We start from the raw sequence: 7,884 nt of genomic DNA, 5'->3' as shown, positions 1-7,884 counted from the left end.
ATAAATAATAAAGGATAGAAATACTTATGTAATTCATTAGTGAGAATTTCAGATAAGCGAATATAGATGCTTTCGTTCCTCTGAACCTCTGCTTTCCTGCTATCTTCATCCAATCAGTCTTACTCCTTTCCATGGCTGGCTTTATGTGATACATCACCATTGTCAATGGCTACTTTCGGTCTTCTCTCGGGAAAATAATCCAAATTTCCTGTCACGGCACGGCTAATCGTCTGGAAGCATCACCCTTGTCAATGGCTTCACCTTATCCTCTCAGTGAAAATGGTCAACGCACCCTGTCACGGCATGGCTATTCATCTGTCGGTTCTCGATCATGCTGGAATAGGATTTACTATCCTTTTGCGTCTGTCACTACGCCCGGAAATCACGAGTTTGAAGCTCGTCACAGTCATTCAATCATTGAATCCTACTCGGAATACCACAGACAAGGTTTAGACCTTCCGGATTCTCTTGAATGCCGCCATCATTCTAGCTTACATCACTAAGATTCCGATTAAGAGATCTAAGAGATATTCATTCAGTCGAAGGTAGAACGGAAGTGGTTGTCAGGCACGCGTTCATAGGGAATGATGATGATTGTCACGTTCATCACATTCAGGTTGAAGTGCGAATGAATATATTGGAAGCGAAATAAGATGAATTGAATAGAAAACAGTAGTACTTTGCATTAATCTTTGAGGAACAGCAGAGCTCCACACCTTAATCTATGGAGTGTAGAAACTCTACCGTTAAAATTACATAAGTGAAAGGTCCAGGCATGGCCGAGATGGCCAGCCCCTTTGATCTAAGAACTAGGCGTCCAAAGATATCAAATACAATAGTAAAATGTCCTATTTATAATAAACTAGCTACTAGGGTTTACAGAAGTAAGTAATTGATGCATAAATCCACTTCCGGGGCCCACTTGGTGTGTGCTTGGGCTGAGCTTTAACTTTCCACATGTAGAGGCCATTTGTGGAGTTGAACACCAGGTTTCGATCCATTTCTGGCGTTCAACTCTGGTTTTTGATCCATTTCTGGCGCTGAACTCCAGAATTGGGCAGAGAGCTGGAGTTGAACGCCAGTTTGCGTCATCTAAACTTGGGCAAAGTATGGACTATTATATATTGCTGGAAAGCCCTGGATGTCTACCTTTCAACGCAATTGAGAGAGCACCAATTGGGCTTCTATAGCCCCAGAAAATCCACTTCGAGTGCAGGGAGGTCAGAATCCAACAGCATCAGCAGTCCTTCTTCAACCTCTGAATCTGATTTTTGCTCAAGTCCCTCAATTTCAGCCAGAAAGTACCTGAAATCACAGAAAAACACACAAACTCATAGTAAAGTCTAGAAATGTGAATTTAACATAAAAACTAATGAAAACATCCCTAAAAGTAACTAGATCCTACTAAAAACATACTATAAACAATGTCAAAAAGTGTATAAATTATCCGCTCATCACAACACCAAACTTAAATTGTTGCTTGTCCCCAAGCAACTGAAAATCAAATAGGATAAAAAGAAGAGAATATACTATAAATTCCAAACTATCAATGAAACATAGCTTCAATCATATGAGCGGGACTTGTAGCTTTTTGCCTCTTAAATAGTTTTGGCATCTCACTTTATCCATTGAGGTTCAGAATGATTGGCATCTATAGGAACTCAGAGTTCAGATAGTGTTATTGATTCTCCTAGTTCAATATGATGATTCTTGAACACAGCTATTTTATGAGTCTTGGCCGTGGCCCTAAGCACTTTGTTTTCCAGTATTACCACCGGATACATAAATGCCACAGACACATAATTGGGTGAACCTTTTCAGATTGTGACTCAGCTTTGCTAAATTCCCCAATTAGAGGTGTCCAGGGTTCTTAAGCACACTCTTTTTTTGCTTTGGACCTTGACTTTAACCGCTCAGTCTCAAGTTTTCACTTGACACCTTCACGCCACAAGCACATGGTTAGGGACAGCTTGGTTTAGCCGCTTAGACCAGGATTTTATTCCTTTAGGTCCTCCTATCCACTGATGCTCAAAGCCTTGGGATCCTTTTTATTTGCCCTTGCCTTTTGGTTTTAAGGGTTATTGGCTTTTTGCTCTTGCCTCTTGGTTTTAAGAGCTTTGGCTTTTTCTGCTTGCTTTTTCTTTCTATTTTTTTTTCGCCCATTTTTTTTTCTGCAAGCTTTGCTCTTTGCTGCTTTTTCTTGCTTCAAGAATCATTTTTATGATTTTTCAGATTATCAAATAACATGTCTCCTAGTCATCATTCTTTCAAGAGCCAACATATTTAGCATTCTTAAACAACAACTTCAAAAGACATATGCACTGTTCAAGCATACATTCAGAAAACAAGAAGCATTGTCACCACATCAATATAATTAAACTAAGTTCAAGGATAAATTCGAAACTCATGTACTTCTTGTTCTTTTGAATTAAAACATTTTTCATTTAAGAGAGGTGATGGATTCATAGGACATTCATAACTTTAAGACAAAGTTACTAACTACTAATGATCATGTAGTGAAGACACAAACATAGATAAGCACATAACATAGAAAACGAAAAACAGAAGAAATAAGAACAAGGAATGAATCCACCTTAGTGATGGTGGCGTTTCCTTCTTGAGGAACCAATGATGTCCTTGAGCTCTTCTATGTCTCTTCCTTGTCTTTGTTGCTCCTCCCTCATTGCTTTTTGATCTTCTCTAATTTCATGAAGGATGATGGAGTGCTCTTGATGTTCCACCCTTAATTGTCCCATGTTGGAACTTAATTCTCCTAGGGAGGTGTTGATTTGCTCCTAATATTTATGTGGAGGGAAGTGCATCCCCTGAGGTATCTCAGGGATCTCTTGATTTGCAGCCACATGTTCTACCACTGAGCTATAGACCCTTGAGATGAATCTTTCCATCTCCCATGACTCGGAGATGGAAGCCTTTGTCTTCCCTTCCCCTCTTTTAGAGGTTTAGGTGCCATCAATGGTAATGGAAAAACAAAAAGCTTATGCTTTTACCACACCAAACTTAGAATGTTGCTCGCCCTCGAGCAAAAGAAGAAAGAATAGAAGAAGAAGAAGATATGGAGGAGATGGAGGGGTGTGTGTATGGATGTGAGTGGTGAATGGAGAATAGAAGGGATGATCATGAAGGGAGAGAGAGAGGGTGAGGTAGGTGGGGATCATGTGGGATTCACAGATCCTGAGATGATCCTGTGGTGTCATCAGATCCTGAGGTGTCAAGGATTTGCATTCCTGCACCAATTAGGCATGTAAAATGCCTTTACACACAACTCTGGGCGTTCAGCGCCAGGTTGGTGCCCATTTTGGGCGTTCAACGCCCATTTGTTGCCATTTCTGGTGTTGAACGCCAGAACCATGCTTGTTCTGGGCATTCAGTGCCAGGATGCTGCCCATTTTGGGCGTTCAGTGCCAGGACCATGCTCTGTTCTGGCATTGAACGCCAGGCAGGTGCTTCCTCCAGGGTGTGATTTTTCTTCTGCTGTTTTTGATTCCGTTTCCAATTTTTATATTTATTTTGTGACTCCACATGATCATGAACCTAAGAAAACATGAAAAACAAAAATATAGTTAGATAAATAAACATTGGGTTGCCTCCCAACATGTGCTTCTTTAATGTCAATAGCTTGACAGTGGGCTCACATGGAGCCTCACAGATGTCCAGAGCATTGTTGAGGCTCTTCAACACCAAACTTAGAGTTTGGATATGGGAGTTCAACACCAAACTTAGAGTTTGGTTGTGGCCTCCCAACACCAAACTTAGAGTTTGACTGTGGGGGCTTTGGTTGACTCTGCTTTGAGAGAAGCTCTTTATGCTTTCTCTCCATGGATGCAGAGAGAGATCCTTGAGTTGTAAACACAAGGTTGTCCTCATTGAATTGAAGGATCAATTCTCCTCTGTCCACATCAATCACAGCTCTTGCTGTGCCCAGGAAAGGTCTTCCTAGGATGATGGATTCATCCTCTTCCTTTCCAATATCCAAGACTATGAAATCAGCAGGGATGTAAAGGCCTTCAACCTTTACTAACACGTCCTCTACTTGTCCATAAGCCTGTTTTCTTGAATTGTCTGCCATCTCTAATGAGATTTTAGCAACTTGCACCCCATAGATTCCCAGTTTCTCTATTACAGAGAGGGGCATGAGGTTTATCCCTGAACCAAGATCACACAGAGCCTTAAAGATCATGGTGCTTATGGTACAAGGTATTATGAACTTTCCAGGATCCTGTCTCTTCTGAGGCAATGTCAGTTGATCCAGATCACTTAGTTCATTGGTGAACAAGGGAGGTTCATCTTCCCAAGTCTCAATACCAAATAATTTGGCATTTAGCTTCATGATTGCACCAAGGAACTTGGCAGCTTTCTCTTCAATAACATCCTCATTCTCTTCAGAAGAGGAATACACATCAGAACTCATGAATGGCATAAGGAGGTTCAATGGAATCTCTATGGTCTCTAGATGAGCCTCAGAGTCCTTTGGTTCCTCAGAGGGAAGCTCCTTATTGATCACTGGACGTCCCAGGAGGTCTTCCTCCTTGGGATTCACGTCCTCTCCTTCCCTTACAGGTTCGGCCATGGTGCTTATGTCAATGGCCTTGCACTCTCCTTTTGGATTCTCTTCTGTATTGCTTGGGAGAGTACTAGGAGGGATTTCAGTGATCCTTTTACTCAGCTGGCCCACTTGTGCTTCCAAATTTCTAATGGAAGACCTTGTTTTATTCATGAAACTCACAGTGGCCTTAGATAGATCAGAGACTAAATTTGCTAAGCTAGATGGATTCTGCTCAGAATTCTCTGTCTGTTGCTGAGTGGATGATGGAAAAGGCTTGCTATTGCTAAACCTGTTTCTTCCACCATTATTAAAGCCTTGTTGAGGCTTTTGATCCTTCCATGAGAGATTTGGGTGATTTCTCCATGATGGATTATATGTGTTTCCATAAGGTTCACCCATGTAATTTACCTCTGCTATTGCATGGTTCTCAGGATCATAAGCTTCTTCTTCAGAAGATGCCTCTTGAGTACTGTTGGATGCAGCTTGCATTCCATTCAGACTCTGGAAAATCGTATTGACTTGCTGAGTCAATATTTTATTCTGAGCCAATATGGCATTCAGAGTATCAATTTCAAGAACTCCCTTCTTCATAGGCGTCCTATTACTCACAGGATTCCTCTCAGAAGTGTACATGCACTAGTTATTAGCAACCATGTTAATGAGTTCTTGAGCTTCTGCAGGCGTTTTCTTTAGGTGAATGGATCCACCTGCAGAAGTATCCAATGACATCTTTGATTGCTCAGATAAACCATCATAGAATATATCCAGGATGGTCCATTCTGAAAGCATGTCAGAAGGACACTTTTTGGTCAGCTGCTTGTATCTTTCCCAAGCTTCATAGAGGGATTCACCTTCTTTCTGTCTGAAGGTTTGAACATCAGCTCTAAGCTTGCTCAACTTTTGAGGAGGAAAGAACTTGGCTAAGAAAGTCGTGACCAGCTTATCCCAAGAGTTCAGGCTATCCTTGGGTTGAGAGTCCAACCACACTCTAGCTCTGTCTCTTACAGCAAAAGGGAAAAGCATGAGCCTGTAGACTTCAGGATCTACTCCATTAGTCTTAACAGTATCACAGATCTGCAAGAATTCAGTTAAGAACTGAAAAGGATCTTCAGATGGAAGTCCATGAAACTTGCAGTTCTGCTGCATCAGAGAAACTAATTGAGGTTTCAGCTCAAAGTTGTTTGCTCCAATGGTAGGAATGGAGATGCTTCTTCCATGTAAATTGGAATTAGGTGCAGTAAAGTCACCAAGCATTCTCCTTGCATTATTATTATTTTCAGCTGCCATCTTCTTTTTCTGTTTGATAATTTCTGACAGGTGCTTGCTGGTTTGTTGTAATTCAGCTTCTCTTAGTTTCCTCTTAAGAGTCCTTTCAGGTTCTGGATCTGCTTCAACAAGAATATTCTTGTCCTTGCTCCTGCTCATATGACAAAGAAGAGGGCACAAAAAAATAATAATAATAGAGATCCTCTTTTTTTTTGAGTGAGGGAGAGATGTTAGTAGATGAATAAACAAATAGAAGGAGATGAGAGAGAAGAGAATTTTCGAAAATTATTTTTGAAAAAAAGAGTTAGTGATTTTCGAAAATAGTTTTTTGAAAAAGTTAGTAATTTTCGAAAATTAAGATTTAAAATATGAAATAATTAGTTAATTAAAAAGAAATTTTGAAAAAGAGGGAGATATTTTTGAAAATTAGAGAGAGAGAGAGTTAGTTAGGTAGTTTTGAAAAAGGTAAGAAACAAACAAGAAGCTAGTTAGTTAGTTGAAACAATTTTGAAAATCAATTTTGAAAAGATAAGAAGATAAGAAGTTAGAAAAGATATTTTGAAATCAAATTTTTGAAAAAGATAAGATAAGAAGATATTTTTGAAAATATATGATTGAAATTAGTTTTGAAAAAGATTTGATTTTTAAAATCACAATTAATGACTTGATTCACAAGAAATCACAAGATATGATTCTAGAACTTAAAGTTTGAATCTTTCTTAACAAGTAAGTAACAAACTTGAAATTTTTTGAATCAAAACATTAATTGTTATTGTTATTTTCGAAAATTTGATATAAAAATAAGAAAAAGATTTTTGAAAAATATTTTTAAAATTTTCGAAAATAACTAAGAAAAATGAAAAAGATTTGATTTTTGAAAAAGATGAGATTTTTAAATTGAAAATTTGATTTGACTCATAAAAACAACTAGATTTTAAAAATTTTTGAAAAAGTCAAATCTAATTTTTGAAATTTTAAGAGAGAAAAAGGGAAAGATATTTTTTTGATTTTTGAATTTTTATGATGAGAGAGAAAAACAAGAAAAATGATGCAATGCATGAGAGTTATGGATCAAAACAATGAATGCATGCAAGAATGCTATGAATGTCAAGATGAACACCAAGAACACTATGAATGTCAAGATGAACACCAAGAACATATTTTTGAAAAATTGTTAATGCAAGGAAAACATGCAAGACACCAAACTTAGAATTCTTTAATGCTTAGACACTAAGAATTCAAGAATGCATATGAAAAACAAAAAAAAAGACACAAAACATGCAAATGCAAAGATCAAACAAGAAGACTTGCCAAGAACAACTTGAAGATCATGAAGAACACTATGAATGCATGAAATTTTCGAAAAATGCAAGATGCACATGCAATTGACACCAAACTTGTAACATGACTCAAGACTCAAACAAGAAACACAAAATATTTTTGATTTTTATGATTTTATGAATTTTTTTTGTATTTTCTTTTAATTTTTTTCGAAAATCATTTTGAAAAAGAAAAATAAGGATTCAAAATTTTTCATATGAATTCCAGGAATCTTGTACTCTTTAGTCTAAAGCTCCAATCTGAGGGTTAGACATGGCTTAATAGCCAGTCAAGCTTTAGAATGGATTTACATCCATTGAGGTGATTAGTTGAAGACCAATCCCAAAGGAGTTTGGGTATGGCTTTTCAGCCAGATAGGATTCAACATGTTACCATGAAATTCTAGAATTCATTCTTGAATGTTTTGAAGCCATAGAATAATTTATTTTTGAAAACATTATTTTTATTATTATAATTTTTTTTTTGAAAACAAAAGAAAAATTTTTTTGAAATATTTTTGTAAAATTTTTGAAAACAAAACAAAAAGAAAGTTACCTAATCTGAGCAACAGGATGAACCGTCAGTTGTCCAAACTCGAACAATCCCCGGCAACGGCGCCAAAAACTTGGTGCGCAGAAATTGTGATTACACTTTAATTATGTAAAATTCATCGCTCTTTCTTTCCCTGGTAATGGCGCCAAAAACATGATGCCAATACCATGGTTCACAACTTC

General features: G+C 37.7%; 1 non-coding gene across 1 annotated transcript; it reads left to right on the top strand.

The window, feature by feature from the left end:
- The first annotated feature begins 5,347 nt into the window (after window positions 1–5,347).
- On the top strand, window positions 5,348–5,455 carry LOC112752806 (small nucleolar RNA R71). The gene has a single exon (XR_003177221.1). It is a non-coding gene; the product is annotated as a small nucleolar RNA R71 (small nucleolar RNA).
- The last annotated feature ends 2,429 nt before the right edge of the window (window positions 5,456–7,884 follow it).

Source organism: Arachis hypogaea, chromosome 15 (assembly GCF_003086295.3).
Source record: "Arachis hypogaea cultivar Tifrunner chromosome 15, arahy.Tifrunner.gnm2.J5K5, whole genome shotgun sequence".
NCBI lineage: Eukaryota > Viridiplantae > Streptophyta > Magnoliopsida > Fabales > Fabaceae > Arachis > Arachis hypogaea.
The sequence above is the reverse complement of the archived record's forward strand: the minus strand, read 5'-3'. Positions and strand labels throughout refer to the sequence as shown.